Source organism: Haliotis rufescens, unplaced genomic scaffold, assembly GCF_023055435.1.
Source record: "Haliotis rufescens isolate VD_foot unplaced genomic scaffold, xgHalRufe1.0.p SCAF_16, whole genome shotgun sequence".
In the NCBI taxonomy this organism is placed as follows: Eukaryota; Metazoa; Mollusca; class Gastropoda; order Lepetellida; family Haliotidae; genus Haliotis; species Haliotis rufescens.
Window position 1 is genome coordinate 29,973,497 of NW_025963846.1, and position 19,093 is coordinate 29,992,589.

Here is a 19,093-nt window from a genome sequence, read left to right on the forward strand (position 1 = left end):
TTTATCCTGCGACAAAAATAAACGTGAATGTGACTTATAACATACTTGCACAATATGGTAGGACTTTGTTCATATATGAGTTCACACATAATTAGGTAAGACTTACACGTACATCTAACAGATCATGGCAATGGTGTTCAAAGCGGTTTTTCTCATGAAAAAATACGTAGCCAACTTCCAATTGGGTTTCCAGAGTTCATGCAAATAGTTCAGATACTTCTGCATTGATGTGTCCCTTGTATTAACCGGAAATATTGAGTACCGTGCGGCACAACAACGTAGCAGCATCAGAACAGGACACCAATCACTGAATTTAAACAATGCATTTCTTTGAAAATTTGAATGGTTAACATACATGTATTTACAATTTTATGTCTTATGTCAACTGTTTTAATTATTTGATTTCAAACTACACCAATACGTTGTGCAAATAACCTACATGTTTTATATATCCATATCATCTCGAGATAAAAAAAAGTACAGCACGAAATAATTTTTTATGCGAAATTTACACGATATACGATTTACACGTCACATGACCGCAAAACTGACGTTCCTTAGTGTCGACAAATAGTGACGGGAATGTGTATTTGAAATTACGTCAACACTGTCGGAAAACGTCTACAAATAAATACTCAGCGTTTTTTAGTGTACATCGGGGAAATGTCAGAGAGTTTGACTTCATGCTCGTTGACGAATATCCTCGCTGCGACCCATCCAAGTGAACAAAATGAATTAAAGTGACAAAATCCTTTCCATATTCATAAGAAAAGTCACATTATGAGTATGTGTTTCTGAATCAAATATTGATGAAGCTAGGTGTTTGCGGAATGGTGCACGTATCCTGCTCCTACAGCTACACCCGTCACAAACACATACAAACCCAGTCAAATGTTCACAGGCAAGGCAACTAACTATTTCTGAATTTCAGTGAAACAATGTAGCTTAGGTAACTGCAAAGGCAAGTCAATGCTTTATGTAAAACAACAACATATGTTACAAGTGACAAAAATGAATTGCATCGGGCATAAGTTTTGTCATTGATGGGCAAATTTGGAAATGTCCTCCACATCCACAGGCCTTGGATGCTGTAACAGCTTTTGAGCAAGCGTTGTAGGATGCGCTTTGAAATCTTCGAAGAATAAGCATGCTCGGTTGTACCTCAAAACTAAGGAAATGAAGACACCAAAGGCAGGAGAGCCTGAAATATTGGTCGACATGATTGTTAAATTGACAATTAGAAAGTTACAATGGAGAGTGTTTTGCCACTCTGAATCCTTATACACAGACCAAATTATGACACAGATGATCACAACTATTGTCTCAATCCGTACCAAGACTGACAGTGAAAGTCAAAGGAAATCTATCAGATGTACACACCTACACAACGAACGTACAAGAAAAGCTTGATCAAACGTCAGTTTTTAACAATAGACTTGAAGAATAGGTATAATGGCTTTTGTACGGACATCGTCAATGAAATTAAAGGCAACCAAGTGTTGCTGATGTCGAGATACGTACATGTAGATTTGACGATAATACATTGAATCGGTTTCTGGCACGAAGGTAACGCAACCCTTCATTTAACACAAGGTGTTCCTCTCCATTTACTCAGGGCCTACTCATAATGCCGTTGTGTGTCAACACCAAACTCACTGAAGGCCTTACATGTATTCCAGGAAACCGATGAGAACATCATTCGTCATTCTATCGAGAAGGTTATTCTCTGGCTTTGACGTTTTGTATTTATTAACTCGCCTGTACTATTTCTGGTTTTGGTAGTGCTGCAGCAACGTTGTGGCCTCAATAATTAAATCTGACATTAGCCCAACATATTTTGGGCATGACCCGGAGTGATCCCGGGTATTGTCTCCGTATTTGGAAACTGCTCGTTCTTCCCCCAGTGCCATGCATCATGCACCCGGAAGCAGTACAGCTCACACCCGACAGGCACTTTCTGTCAAAAGTTAAATAAATCCAACCTACATATTACTGGCGAACGCACAAAGATTATACGTGGGCCGAGAGCTAGGTACTGGGTTATTGTGTATTTACTGTGGATGACCTCACAAGGTGATAAGAGAGAAAATATACATGTAATGTTCTGCAGTATGTATTTAGCGTTAAAACACTCAACATGTTCAGCTGACTTCTCATGCGAGTGAAAATACATTTCATGCTGGAACAATTTTCAGTATGCTTCAATGATCAGATGAGTTAGAAAATACATTATAAATAGAATATTCGTCCTGTTAAATAAATGTTCATCTGATCTCGTGATAGAATAGGTCTTCAGCAACCCATGCTTGCCGTAAAAGGCGACTATGCTTGTCGAATAAGGCGACTAACGGGATCAGGTCGTCAGGCTCGCTGACCCAATTGCGTGGGTCGATGTTCATGACATCAATCACTGGATCCAGACTCGATTATTTACAGACTGCCGTCATATAGCTGGAATATTACTGTTTGTGGCGTAAAACAACAAACCAAACCAAACCAAAAAACTAATCTCGTGACCTGAAAAAGTTGGCTGCTTCATAGATATCGATTTTGTGAGGTCACTCGATGAGATAAACATGTCAATTAAACACGCAAAGCTAATTATATTAATCATCTATGTATTCAAACACTTGAAATTAAGTTTTTTCCTTTATCCTCTTAAAAAACCTACTACATTTCAGCATAATCTAAACTTGATTGCCACTTACCCATTTTCCGCAAGTCCTTCAACGCCGTGGAACTGGAGGAGACATAAGAGAAAACCACAGAGTACCAGCTTCATCGCCATCCTTCACCACTCACCTCTTCCCCGTCAACTGAACAGCCGCGATCCAGAACTCCTTAACCAGGAAGTTGTGACGTTACCAGGGTCGACTTGCATGCTCATGACATACCTGGAACCTTTGACTGCATTTAGGGTTACGTCTGAGTTATGCGCAGGAATGTTTACAACATGAATAAATCATGACTGCCCGCGTGGTGGTTCCTGGTAAGAATAGGTCCCCATAATTCGCGGTATTGAGTTGGCAAGCTCGGTGACAGACTAGAATGAGCCTTCCTAACGGACACCTGGGACGTTAATGTTATCAGTGACCATGTTATATAGTATAGCCTCGCGATAAATCACAAAGAACAATGAAGAACGAAGCGTGGTTTATTTCACGATAAAACAGTGTTCTATCATGACGTCACTTTTGGTTTGGAAATACCAAACTTAATCCACCTGTCAAGAGGTCGGATTTTATTCAGGGAGTTATCATTATTAAGATTTGGATGAATATTTTTAAAGCTTATACATTTCATCAACCTCCCTACAAAGGCTGTACATCATGTTGATATCCCATGTAAGAAGAGGTGCGTTCTTTTGCACGTCGCTATATAAGTGCAATGATCTTAGACGCGACGTAAACCCCATTTCACCTCACCTCTGATGTGGAAAGCGCATTTGGTGAAGTTGTTAAATTCAATTCAGTGTGCTGGAGTGACAAGTTCTCGCACACCCTTTTCCACTTCACAAGATCGGTATTTTCTGCGGTGGTCGTGAGCTACCAGGAAGTGTACCATACCACTTGAGTGTACGTTCTGTGTTTAAAAAGAGTTGAGGCCACATTTGAGTTATTGGTGTTGACATATCATAAACACAGCACGGGTACATTTCTAGATTTTTTGCATAAACTATTGATTTTGTGAAGGTGTTACGTTATTTGGTCAGCAATAATAAGGGAATGTTTACATGCAATGATCATGACCACTGAATACGAGACGTGTAGCAGCGCTACCTGATACTCCACTTCTTTCATTCGCTTGCCACCCGTGAAGATCAATGAATATACACGTAATCGTATACCAATTACGTTGATCGATGCAAATGGAGGCGAGGCGTGAGCCGAGCCCAATATTTTCCTGCTAACCTAATAAGACACCGTATACGGCAACTGAAGACACCGTAACGAATTTATTATGTCGAAAGATTTACACTATTTGGTACCATTGTCGCACATGTCATGTCAAAATGAAAATTTGACACTAACAACCGGTGTAAATGACATGATCAGTACATATGTTTTCGATATACAACGCTTTAACGCAAACATAAATGTTAACAATTGAATATATAATGCACTAAATGTGAACGTTTAAAGTATTATCGCTAAAATGGATAGAATTGTTATAGAAAATGCCCTCATATTAACAGAAATCTGCGGGCCACTGCACCTTTATATAAGTTTCCCAACCCATAACGACGTCTTCGTTATTACTTTGTGACGTCATTAGCGTTGCGTGTCTTGTTTGTGACGTCATCCTATATTATGTTTTTAATGAAGTTGCGATTTGTAACTCAGTGTAAGCTTTCTTCTCTGTACCTTTGTTTTATCAAGTCAGGAACGTGTTTTTTTTTAAAAAAGGAATGCATTTGCGCATCGCAATTGATTATATTAAAAGAAAAAACAGTGTCGAATAACGAATTTCTGTACCCAAATATTCATGTGAAATATGTGAGGCGGGAGTTGCAAAATCCAAAATGTATGTCATATATTAGGTCAGTAGCAATCATTTTGAATTTTTACTGACGTATACCGGCTCATATGGGATTAGTAGTTCTGCTTTCTGATTGGTCAGTCTCACTGTGAGGCATAATAAGTAGCTATATGCCTGCCTGTTCGCATTTCCCGACCAACCAGTAGAGCGAAGAGGATATATACTCACACGCAAAAGAAACGCAAGTCGAGTATGCAGTATGCATGTTATTTATTTTCAACAGTAAAGACAAGAAATACTTATAGGGCAAGATTGACAAAAAAATGACTGAAGTCAGTTTAATGGCTTTAAAGGCATTTGACACAATTGTTTTTTTCAAATGTTAAGGGCTTACACAGTTTCGGATCAATACCCAGACTGTCAGTCAATACCTGGTGTGACCACCATTAGCATTGATCACTGCCACACATTGTACATTGAGTGGATCAGAAGTTTTGTGAAGGCCCTAGGGATCTTCCTGCACACATCCAGAGCAACTGTGCGTAGTTTATCGGCAGTTGTAAGGACTGGGCGCACATTGTGCAGACGCCTTTGCAACTTATCCCACAAGTGTTCAATTGGGTTCAGATCAGGGCTGAGGGCTTGCCACAGTAGAACACGGATGTTGTGTTTTTGCAGAAAGGCCATATTAGCTCTGGCGTTGTCCTGTTGGAAAATGTGCTGTTGATGTTGTGCAAAAAATGGAACAACGTTGGGTCTGATCACTTGGTCGATATACCGCTGAGCAGTGACGCCGTGTCCCCGACCTTGACAAACATTCAGAAAGCACATGGGTCGAAGTCTCGCATTAAGTTCAATCCCTGCCCATATCATGACGCTAGGTCCACCCCATGGATCCCTTTCCACAACGTTTCTGTCAGTGAAACGACCACCTCGACGCCGCCAAATTCTGACTCTTCCGTCTGCATGGGAGACACAAAAGCAACTTTCATCAGAGGCGCTGACACGCCTCAGCTCACGATGACGCCAATTGTGATGACCCTATGCCCACTGAAGTCGTGCTTGTCGATGCCGTGGTTGGAGAACAGGACGACGTGCTTGTCGGCGACATCTGAGGTTGTTGGAAGGGAGACTTCGGATCACAGTGTCCCGGCTAATGTGTCGATTATGTGTTCCTATGGTCTGTTGAGCACTTTCACTTGCAGTTAGGAACGGATGTCGCTGGTGTTGACGGGTAATCTGCCGCTCCTGTCGAGGTGTGGTGACCCTAGGACGACCGCTCCGAGGAAGGTCATCTTTGGTCTGTGTGGCATTGTATCGATGCAGGAGACGGTAAATTGTGGTTATGTTAACGTTGAAATGACGGGCAACATCTTGGACAGACTCCCCAGCTTCCAAACGCCAAATAGCCTGGTTTCTCTGAATTTGAGTTAGGCATTGTTGACCAAGGAGTGGTAGGTCCAAGAATAGGCCACAGTTTTATACCCACAGTTCTTGCGTTTTCGATTTCGCGAGAAATGGGTGCATGATACCCCATATTCATTGGAATGGTGCGTTTTGGCGATTCGTTTTTTATGTTGCGTTTTTACTCCAAAATGCAAAAAAAAAATTGATAACACCATCAGGCTTCACTACATGTTAAAACTCGTATCAATTTATGGTTCCGTGTTTGTTACCTATTTGCTTAAAACCACTTGCGTTTCATTTGCGTATGAGTATATATGACGTATGTCCTATAACCTGTCCTGTCTTATAACGGGTGTTTTATACAATTGTTTTATAAAATTAACTAGGTTTACGAGCAATACACATTTCTGCAAAGTAATTACAATGGCAGTACACAATAGAGTAGCTGAACAAAACTCAATGGTAGTACAATTCCAATGGAAGTATAAAATACAGTAGCAGTGGTAATAGCAAGACACGGAATGATAAATATAGTTGAGACCAGAGATGCGGGGTCCCCGACATACAGAAATAAATAGCGGGATCCTGGTTTACATTCATGGAAGTCTAGTCACAATGTCTCACTTTGTTATAAAGAGTACTAAACCACTGAAACCGAGTTCTTAGTGACCCTTATGTATTACCATTAAGGCATTTTCCCTGTTGTCTTATAAGTAACTTTCGGTATCAGGAAGGATATGTGCACTACTGGGTATGGTTATAATATGGTCGTGATTATCAATGGGATATGTCACTCGCCCGTTTTGACTGGGAAAAATGTCCGTTTTTGAGCTGGTCCAGTTGGGATGTAGGTGACTTTTTGTTGTAGATGGCAGGAAATGGATTTTGACATTTGACACGTGCTCAGGGATAAGATGGCTTGAGGCATTGTCTAACAGTAACAACACATGTCGGCCACCTCTTGTCATCTTCTTGTTAAAGGAATTCAACCAATCAGCAAACAAAGCTCAATTCATCAAAACTTTCTTGTTAGTAAAGTTGAAAAAAAGTGTAAGCTGTAAACGCAATGGAGATCAATGCCCTTAAGAGAGGAACAGGTTTCTAAAATATAAACGATAATGATTCTGGTTGACAATACTTCCTAAAGTTACATGAAGAGTTTAGATCAAACTGAAAATCAAATTACATAACACCCAACTTCAACATGCACCCAAGAACAAAAATTGAACAACTTTAGTGTTTTCGATGCAGAACAGTTGGAGATAAGTGTTTTAATGCTCTAGGTTTCTATAAGGAAGGGAATATATGGATGCCAACTTCTTTCTTATGAGGAACATACTTTCCATTCATGCCATGCTGAATTATTCTATAGTATAGCTGATTCCAGATTGACTTTAAAAGCATAAGATAGTGAGACATTCTTAGTTCTAATTATTGTCATAACACAATGTTATAAAATTCTACTGAATCTGAACAGACCAGACAGTCCAGAGATTTAAATCATGAGCATCGATCTATTTGGATACGATGACATGCATCAACCAAGTCAGCGAGTCTAACCACCCGATCCCGTTACGTTAGTCGCCTCTTATGACAAGCATATATGAGACTCTTTCCGTTGTGTTGAGATTGGGACAAGGGGAAACTCACATACCGCTTGTATTTCAGTGATCCATTCATAGTTTTTGACCATGTCATTTTGCCCTTTACGGCGGAAAACCAACACAGGTCATTCTTTTGTATTGACAATATATATTTCCAAACTATTTTTTTTATTCATTATCTTCCATTTTTCTGTGACCGAAATATAGGATGACGCTTAATCTTGTTATACATCTGCCCTCTACGTGAGGATAAAACATGTCCGAGGGTGTTTATGAAATCTAAAACCAATATCCGAGGCTTATCAAATGTTTTCATGCCTGAATGTTATGTATCATGCCAGATACCAAGTGCATAATTGAGTGGAGTGTGGGAGACAAGGATTTACAAAAAGAGCGTTTACTCACACGTCACCATTCACATTAGGTATTACCAGTTTGTTGGGCTCTTCAGTGTAGTGTTAAACTCTAGACTCTTCAGTCTATCAGGTTTTGTAAAGTTATAAGTGGAACTATGAAAATAATTGTACTTCTACATCGCTTTAGGTTTCTACTTCTAATTTGCATGGGTTCGTGTGTTGTCTAACTTCATTACAGTGATACAAGTACAATACAGTAAGCGAGATGTTGCACATTTGTGTATTATTCACTGCAGTAGACTTCTTGTATACACGATGCCTGCATTCATTCAGTGAGAAAAGATCTGTAAAGGCATTGGTGTTCGCAAGCTGAAAACATTAGGTAATGACGCACAGTGTTGTTATACTGTTAGGTTATCTGATTTCTGACAGCAAGCAACTCAAATGGGACAGACAGACAGACAGACAATTGTTTATTAACGTCTCACTTCTGTACAACATACTTCATACATATATACATAGAACATAGATAAAAGTACAGAACCACTCAATATGAGTTACGAGAGACGAGGTCACATAAAAATCAATACAAGTAGAATATATAAGTGGTAAAATATATCACGAAGGTAAATCTAAGCATTAATGGGTATGTTGATTTACAAATGTGGTTTCCGACCCAAATACGCATCTTATCTGGAGCTCTGGAAACGTATGAATACATTAACATCTTGTTCAGATCCCTCCTTCACCTTTTCATGCCTGCCGACAATGATTATAAAAAAGAGTACTATTCTTTGAATATTAACTTGAGCGGTGATGCGGCAGTGAAAGGCTGTTTCAATCAGAAGGGGTTTATTGTGATTTGACAACCTCCGACTGACCAATCAGAATCGAGTAATTTCCAAATTCATGGTAGAATAATTCATAATATAGCTCCTACCTGTGGCACGACTATCATCAGAATACCGACAAAGGGTGATGGATGATATTTTTTCCTGATGTACAATACTCATTCAAATCAGTGATGTATATATTTTCTCGCAACACGTGACTGTCAATGTAGCCCAACCCTGTTGGGTTTTATCAGCGCGTGAGGATCTTCTTTACAAACCTGTACTTGAAGTAAGGATACTGCCCTGTCTCGCCTGTGTGGTGGTCGCCCACGGAACGTAAGCAGTAAAGCTCCTGTCAACTAATTTGAGGTTAGCTTTATAATAATACTTTTGTTCAACTATTGAGGAAAGTGTGGCATACATGCATATAACTCATATCCACTTCGACTAGTCCTGCTTAATTAAGTGGGTAGGTGTACTACTTTCCTACTGCATGTGGGGCTTGGTAAGGTCCCTACATAGATGAATGAAAGTCACATTTTTGCCAGTAAATTCTCTTGCATTGACAATTTATATTTAAAATGAATTAGCTTGATATTTCTGCTGGTGGTCTGAAGTCCCCGAGTTTCATCAAAAGCATTTATCTGTGCTGAGTCAATAAAGGAAATGTTTGGGCCTAGACATTAAAACCGTCCCCCACTCTGTTGCAAAGCGAATACAGTTCTTAAACCTTTTTCTTCACATAAGCAGCAGCATTTCTGCACTTGTACACAGCAGACGTAATTCAATATTATCATACCGTTTTAAATAGTTTCAACAAAAGCAGAGAGTGCACTATAGCGTGACTTGATTTTCTGGTTCATCGATCACTTGATCGCCTGGTTTGTTTACTGGCCGCCGTCGCATGACAGGGGTACTGCTGCGGCGTTGACTGTCAATAAATACTTACTGCAAATTGAAATTGTGTGAATGGCGGTGAACATTGTTCGACATGACATGCTTACCCTTTTCGCGAACACCTGGTGTCATCACTGATTTTCAGCGGTCCATTCATATTATAATTTTCACAGCTATTTGCCCTGTACAGCTAATTAATTCTGTTTCGGCGGATAATCTAGACTGGTTATTCTTTTGCATTGACAATTGTTATTAGACTTTTGTCCGTTTCCAAATTTATGTTCTGAAACGTTTTACGAAAACTTACATGGACAGACAATAACTATATGCTGCCAGTATAACATAGGAATGTGTTCAAGCCCTGTGTTGTTACCATTTTGTATGTGTTACCAATATTGGTTCGGTTTATGAGCTTTTAAAATTAAACATTAAACTCATCAATGCTCTTAACGACAATATCCTTTGGTTCAAGGTCATCCATGTTAAGGAGGTGAGTAAGGGGTGTTGGGAATCTGTGCTGAGGGGGTCCACGATGATAACCTTCTTCTTCTCAGCAAAAAGCTTAAATGATTTAGTCTCAAACAGAAAAACAACGGACTAAAAGAAGCGCCCTGAAATATTCCCCTTTCAATAGAAATGAGATCCGAAGTCACCACCTGCCCCTGCGAATACGTCTCAAGTTCAGTTGACCAGCAATTCATTACAGACTTGAGTAAAACAAGTAATCGCTCGGGGAGGTCAATGCATTCCAGTGACTTCAGAATCCATTCGTGTGGTACAGAAGCAGAATCTTTTCTGAAGCCACTTTGAGAACTTGCAGTTTAACCAACAGGTGATCCTTGCAACCCCAACATCTCTTTCTGGCTGCTTTCTGCTCCATGTAAATGATATCATTGGAAGCGCAGTCAGCTGAACACGATAGGTAAGACACCTGTAAATATTTCGTATTGTGTGTTCAAACAAGGAATAGGGCGGACGTTGCTGGGATCAGTCAAATCACCTTTCTTTGGCAGAAGTAATCCACATGCAACGTGGAACATCCCCTGTATCAAAAGAGAATGTAAACGGTGAAGTAATGGAGTTTGGGTACAAGGGAACAGTTTCTAATTCCAATTCCAACATCACTTGCACAGTCCACGATTACAAAGGTTCATGTTCTCTGAAAACTGTTCTGCATTAATGACTAATCTCTGAAGCGTTATATAAGTAATAATTACACGTTCGCAGGGAGCCGTGCAGGACCTTTACGTCAGTCATCTTTTGCAGCACATTTTGTGTTCTGCAAATAAAATAATATGATAGAATAAGTTAAGTTTATTATAGACGAACCTCATTTCATAGAAGCTTAGGGATCGATGATGAATTAGTTTTGTTACTAGAAAAATTACGTTTGTGTTTCTCCTAAGTATTCATAAATGACATCACATTAGATAACAAACTTATATTTACATTTTTAAATACAATAGTCTGCTCTGACAATAAACCCTGACGAGTTGTCTCCCTTTAACTGTATTGGACTTGAGCCTGATCAACATACACGCTGACCCAATCCTGTCTCAGAAAAACAAACCTTGTTCAGTTCAGGGGAGGCAACTCGTCACGGATTAATGTCTTCCGCAAAATGTCTGAGCGCATCTTTACTTGTCAGTATATTGTTAACCTCAATGGGTGGTATGTACAACATTTACTTACTCCAATTACTTTATATTTCAAACTTGATTAAAAAGAGTGTAACCGATATGCATTATCATGCTTGATATCAAACAATAAATTATGACACTTATTTATATGGAACTAAACATGACTTGAGTCGCCATAGTTTTTGTCAAGCACTATGTACTTCTTTAGATGTAAGTATACATGCCATATCGCCATACCGTTAGTATTATATTTTTAAATGCATTGATATACCGCCGCTGTCCTAGTACTAGTATCTGCTCACATGCCGGTTGATTTGTTCCCCGACCAGTGGATCCGTTTGCATTCCAGTTATCATTCTCACCTCCCTGGGGAGCATACAACCCAAGCAGCCTAGGGCAGCTAGACGGTTCTTACATCCACCTGACATGTCGGGTACCCATTCTCTGCTGAGTGAACAGAATCATATTTGAACTTAGTCACTTGCCCAGGGTGACACCACACGTTTTGACACTTTTTTCAGGTGCATGTACGTATTCGTGTTTCCACCATCTGGAAATCAACAAACGGACGAGTTGGTTCTTTTGTCGTGACAACTCTGTAAGGACCTGACTGCCATTGTACAAAGCGATCGTAGAGCTAAGGTGATCGATATCGTAGCTCCCATACCTTAACATAGACTTACGAAGTCGTAGCCCTAAGGTTGTCTTGTACAGCGGCGCCCTTGAAACGTTGTTGGTCCCTTGGCTGAATAACAACCCGGTCACTACCGGGAGAGATCTCAGCACCTGGCGCTTGCTGGCCTGGCGCTTTTGACAACTTGTCATCTCCGCCCCTCAAACTATAAACAGTACTGGTATCGTCATACTTTATGCGAAACAACGTACGATACTTGTTATATGGAACTAAACATTACTAGTATAGCCACACTTTACGCCCAACAATATACGATACTCGCTTTCATTGAAGTGAACATGACGACGTGTATATCCACACCTTTGTCAAAGAAAATATGATACTTGCTTATGTGGAACTAAACATGACTAGTATAATCATACTTTATGTCAAACAATATATGATACTTGTTATATGGAACTAAACATGACTAGTATCGCCACACCTTATGCCAAATAATATACGATACTTGCATATGTGGAACTAAACATGACTAGTATAGCCATACTGTATGTCAAACAATATACGATACTTGTTATATGGAACTAAACATGACTAGTATAGCCATACTTTATGTCAAACAATATATGACACTTGTTATATGGAACTAAACATGACTAGTATCCCCATACTTTATGTCACACAATATACGATACTTGTTATATGGAACTAAACATGACTTGTATAGCCATACTTCATGTCAAACAATATACAATACTTCCTTATGTGGAACTAAACATGACTAGTATAGCCATACTTTATGTCAAGCAATATACGATGCTTCTTATATGGAACTAAACATGACTAGTATAGCCATACTTTATGTCAAACAATATACGATACTTGTTATATGGAACTAAACATGACTAGTGTAGCCATACTTTATGTCAAACAATATGTCATACTTTATGTCAAACAATATACGATACTTGCTATATGGAACTAAACATGACTAGTATAGCTATACTGTATGTCAAACAATATACGCTACTTGTTATATGGAACTAAACATGACTAGTATAGCCATACTTTATGTCAAACAATGTACGATACTTGTTATATGGAACCTCGCGTTTGAGGTCTGTTCTGTAAGAGCTGTAAGTGATACCCTTTATTGGGTTTTGAATATCGGGTATCCTGACTATTATGGCATACATAATGGGTTAGTCCACTCCCGCGGAGACTTGTTGAGATTAGGGTGTCAGTGAAAAGCCCCTATAGCCTGCATTGAAATGTTGTGTCTGTAGGCAGAACATGTCAGTGATCGCTGTTACTCTGCCCCTGATCTCCCGCCACAGGGCAAGAGTATTCCACTATGTGAATCCAGTTCATCAATATTAACCTCACAACTAATCATAAGCGTTTTTCATTCATGACAACAGTGAACACATTTTAACTGTTATCACTGATTACAAATAAGTGCTTTTCTTAATTCATGAAGTATTAACTGTATTATAACTGTGTCATTGGTACATGTAACTGGTAAACGGTTAACATTTAACGAACATCGTTATTCCAGGATTTATAACATTGCATAGACCACCTGCAAATAACACAAATTGTTACTCTATGCCGAGTTATCTCTTAAAACGCAAATCACCGTCTGCTACACTCACTTTCTCACTCATACTGTCTTACACCCTCTTTCTCACTCACCGTCTCATACTCTCTGTCTCTAATCTCCTTCTCATACTCTCTGTCTCCCAATCTTCCTCTCATACTCTCTGTCTCCCTATCTCAGTCTCATACTCTCTGTCTCCCATTCTCCCTCTCATACTCTCTGTCTCCCAATCTCCGTCTCATACTATCTGACTTCCAATCTCCTTCTCATACTCTCTGTCTCCCAATATCCGTCTCATACTCTCTGTCTCCCTATCTCAGTCTCATACTCTCTGTCTCCCATTCTCCCTCTCATACTCTCTGTCTCCCAATATCCGTCTCATACTATCTGACTTCCAATCTCCTTCTCATACTCTCTGTCTCCCAATATCCGTCTCATACTCTCTGTCTCCCTATCTCAGTCTCATACTCTCTGTCTCCCAATCTTCCTCTCATACTCTCTGTCTCCCTATCTCAGTCTCATACTCTCTGTCTCCCTATCTCAGTCTCATACTCTCTGTCTCCCAATCTCCGTCTCATACTATCTGACTTCCAATTTCCTTCTCATACTCTCTGTCTCCCACTCTCCTTCTCATACTCTCTGTCTCCCAATCTCCGTCTCATACTCACTGTCGCCCAATATCCGTCTCATACTCTCTGTCTCCCAATTTCCGTCTCATACTCTCTGTCTCCCAATCTCCGTCTCATACTCTCCGTTACACATACTGTCTTGGACTTAACGCTTTCCACTCACCGTCTCAATGTCTCCCAATCTCCGTCTCCAACCCACCGTCTGAGTGTCTCGCAATCTCCGTCTCTTAATCACCACCTCTCACTCACCATCTCATACTCTCCGTCCCAATATCTCCCAATCTCCGTCTCCTACCCACCGGCTGAGTGTCTCGCAATCTCCGTCTCCTACTCACCACCTCTCATTCACCATCTCATACTCTCCGTCTCAATGTCTCCCAATCTCCGTCTCCTACCCACAATCCTTCGCTCACAATCTCAAACTCCCCGTCTCAATATCTCCCAATCTCCGTCTCCTACCAACTTTCTCTCACTCAACACCTCAACACCCCTGTCTCTACCTCACCGTCGATTACTAGGGAAATATTTTCATGATCAGAAAGACATAACTATATACCCGCGATTCGTTAATCTGGACGAGTTTACTTTAAACTCTACCTTCCGGAGTAACATGGTTTAACTGTGTTCATATCCGTGTCTTCAGACAGCATTCCAGTAAACATAGGCTTAGAATCGCGTCCCGTTATTTTCGTCATTGTTGGCGTGTGACGAGGGGTTATTCTTTCGTTTGAAATCAATTGCCTCCATCGAACTCAATATATTCCTGACATGCTTCAGCTTAGCCCGCCCCCGTTATAAGACACCCGTGATAAATACCTGCAGAGGCATAGCTGATGGATCATGACGACTACATATAGCTGCGTATTCATGAAGAGATCTTGCCTAATAAAACAGTTTACTGTCAATATATGTTTCGAATCTGTAAGTATAAAAACAGGTGCGTGGCAAGCGAATGAAAGTATAGTGTGCCTGACAGTGCTTTTATACGTAATGGCCCTGATCATGTGTATGTAAACTTTTCTTTTTGTTGCTGACATTAACGTAACATCATCACAAAATAAATAGTTTATGTCATAACTCTAGAAAGGTACTCGTGCTGTGTTTACACTATAACATACAATAGTACAATCATGAGATTCAAAAGTGGCGTTAAATCTTTTGGAATACAGAACGTACATTTAAGTGCTGTGGTGACAGCTCATCAGCACGGCTCTAAACACCGGCCTTCTGTGTGGAACAGGTGAGGGCAGGTGAAATCGGGCTGTGCGTGCGTGCGTGCTTGCGTGCGTGCGTGCGTGCGTGTGTGCGTTATTGTACTAGTCCTGACTGATGCCGATTTATAGTGCTAGCTCACTGAGATACCATGCCGCAGTTTAACATGAATACCCCACTCAGACACAGTATACAGACTCCGAGCCGACCAGTCCTTGCTTTAGCCCCTTAATGTCGAGCGCCTGCCATGTAACAACAAGCACCATATGCAAATGTCTTTTGGTATGACGCGGCCGGGGATCGAAACCCGAACCTTCCGCTCTGTGGGCGGACGCTCTACCACTGGACCACGGGCCGGTCGGATTTGTCAGTGAACATGGTGTGCATCAGACTCTCGCTTCATCACATTGGACTGAATTGCAGTACCTTCCACAAACACGCTTACAACGTCAGAACAGCATTACTTTGTAACACCTTCACCAAATACCCTACAATATGATTACAGCAGAATGGCATTAACAGTCCCACTCAAATACCCATGCTATAGCGCAATACCATTACTTTACCTTCACCAAACACCCCGGCTACATTAGTGAGTGCGTTGGGTTTAACGCTGCTTGGAACACAGAGGGGGGAAAGTCCGAAGTATTGCAGGTATCACTTTGGTGAAATCCACGAGTACGGGTTTCGTGGTGAACCTGGATTCGAACCTACGATTATATATTTCTGGTGTGCCTCTAAATCGACCTGCTTTAGACGACTTTGCCACCCGAGCCCCCCCACACCAACAGACTAGCATTACGCCCGCACAGAGTGAATAGAGCATTGAATTCATATCACCTTCACCCACATACCCCTACAATGTCAATATTGCATTACGGTCGGCGAACCTCTACTGCTTCATAATGGCTGAGAGGGTAACAGTGCATTAGTACACAACTCATATATGGCTGAAAATTGTATTGCTCAAATACACATCTTCAGACTTATGTTGTTCTGGAACATGGACTGAACATTAATATATTGACAACAATTGTGCAACACATCTGTGCATGCCCACATACCCAACAAATTATAAACATCTGAGCGGCCAAATTCGTCTAAATAGCAGGTGCATCGATGCGTTGAATTCTACTGTTTGTATTTAGACGTTTGACAGTAAATAATTGAATTGGTATTGATGTGTATGTTTCCCAAACCCAGACCCGTGCCATGTGAGAACAGACTGCTGACACTCTCTGCACAACAAAGATTGACGTGGGTTTATATAAAGAAGAATTACGCTAACCAACATAAGTAATGTCAAATCTGAAAATTTCCTCATTTCTCACTGAAACATTGATTGGTAATTGAGACACGTGGACGAACATAATCTTTGATGCTCAGAAACTCGAATGGTGGTGACGCAACCTTGTGTTGCGTGTTAGAAAAAGAATGTGGTTCATCTCTACAAAAATCAAACCTTAGCAGTCATTAAGTTAAGATTTACGTTGCCGTCAGCAATATTCCAGCTATAACATGGCGGTCTAAAATAATATAGGGCTAGGCCAACCAGTGGTTGATAACAATAACGTCCCAGGTGCCGGATACGATGACTCACAATCTACCCTGACACAGAGCTTGCCAACCCAATTCCACGAATTGGTTATTTGGGCCGATCCTTACCGGGAACCACCACGGGGGACACATTATTTATGTCCTAAACAAAACTGCGCATAACTCAGATGTAGTCCAAGGTTCCACGTATGTCGCGAGCGGGCAGGTTGCCCCTGGTAACGTCATAACTTCCTGGTTTCAGGAGTTCTATACCGCGACTGTTCAGTTGACGGGGAAGAGGTGAGTGGTGAAGGATGGCGATGAAGCTGGTACTCTGTGGTATTGGTTTAATGCTCCTCCAGTTTCACGGCGTTGACGGACTTGCGGAAAATGCGTAAGTGGCAATTGTGTTTAGATAATGTTGAAATGCCGTCAGATTTTTGTTAAAGGATAATGGAAAATTAAGGATAGTTTCTAGTGGTTGAAGACATCGCGGATAAAAATATTTAGCTTTTCGTGTTCAACTGACAAATTATCTCATCGAATCACCGCACAAAATCGATGTTTTCACGATTAGCGCAACCACGAGTTAAAGTGTCAACAATTTTTTGGTCACGAGAAAACATGTATTTTGAAAAGAGGAAAATATTCTATTGACTATGTATCGCTCTAATTGATTTTTTCGATCATGCCATTGAGTCACCGAGGCAGACTGAAAATAATTGCTGATAACGTGTTTTTTCACTCACGTGAGATGTCCATTATCCATGCGACTGAACATTACATGTATATTGTTTTTCATATGACCTTGTCGAGGTCATTCACAACCTACATCCGATAGCCATTGCACACTTTACGATCTACGTTTATTCATTGAGCGTTCGCCCGGAGAGCGGAAGGTCCGGGATTCGATCCCGGGCCGCGTCATACCAAAAGACGTTAAAAGATGGTACTTGTTGTTACCCTGTCTGGCGCTCGGCATTAAGGGGCTAAAACAAGGACTGGTCGGCTCGGAGTCAGTATACTGTGTCTGAGTGGTGTATTCATGTTAAACTGTGGCATGGTATCCTCAGTGAGCTGGCACTATAAATCGGCATCAGTCCGGACTAGTACAAGCAGCCACACACTAACGTACATGCACGTCGCTATATAAGTGCAATAATCTTGGACGCGACGTTAAACCCAATTTCACCTCACCTCATTATGCACTTGACAGGAATATATGTCGGTGGTGTTCAAACACTTGACTGTGAAAGTACTGGTGTGTATATCTTGTCTTATCTCGGCCGCCATGCGTCCCTTGAGTTGTTTATGATCCATCGAGACAGTGAATCGCAGACAACTGGTAAACACAGGAAGAAGTTGGGCCTTTCGACTGACCTCGGTATATATGGATGAGCGGCATAGCTCACTTACATTTCACGGGTGTGGGGTAGGGGTGTGGTTTGATATGATGAAACTGAAGGGGTACATAAGGTGTATGCAGGTGTCGATGTGCACTGTTGCGCTGCTGGTGTGAGTGTTACTGCCATATGCTCGTAGGGACGAGACTGCCACATGGTCACGTTTAGCTCGATTTCTGCGTTCATATTCCAACCAACCCCACATTCACTTGTGGACTCGTCCACAACACGTGTTACGCCACTGACTCGACTATCGCGTACTTCTGTGGCAGAAAGGGGCACATCTGGCTCTCCATGTCGTCTGAGGTACCACAATCCGCTGTAAGCTCACCAAGTTGCAATACTTATATAATTTCAATGCCTGTCATATGTTCAAGTGAAGTGCTACGATGTAAACAAACTGCTTGAGTATATACAGCGCCATATTTTGTTTAAATTCTGTTGTCGGTTATTCCGTCATTCAGATCGACAACCAACTTAAAACACTGGACTCAACTCGTGCCGCGTCACTCAATGTATGTTTGCTTTATTTAGTCATGGAGGGGCGGTCGGGTAGCCTAGTGGTTAAAGCTTACGCTCGTCGCTCCGAAGACCCGGATTCGATTCCCGACATGGGTACAATGTGTGGAGCCCATTTCGGGTGATATTGCTTGAATATTGCTAAAAGCGGCGTAGAACCATACTGACTCACTCACTATTTAGTCATTGTAGAATGGAGGTTAACATACTGTGCTTTCAATCTAGCGCAGTTAAATCTACAGGTAGCCTAGCTCTGCATTGCAATTGAAAACACGATATGTTTATCTCAGGACTCATTACCTAGTTCTCATCCCGATAAGGCTGCAGTTTTGCCGAAGTGATGT

At 41.0% G+C, this 19,093-nt stretch overlaps 1 pseudogene; it reads left to right on the forward strand.

The window, feature by feature from the left end:
• The first annotated feature begins 17,105 nt into the window (after positions 1-17,105).
• The window catches only part of LOC124119553, a 60,575-nt pseudogene continuing 58,587 nt past the window's right edge, over positions 17,106-19,093 (forward strand).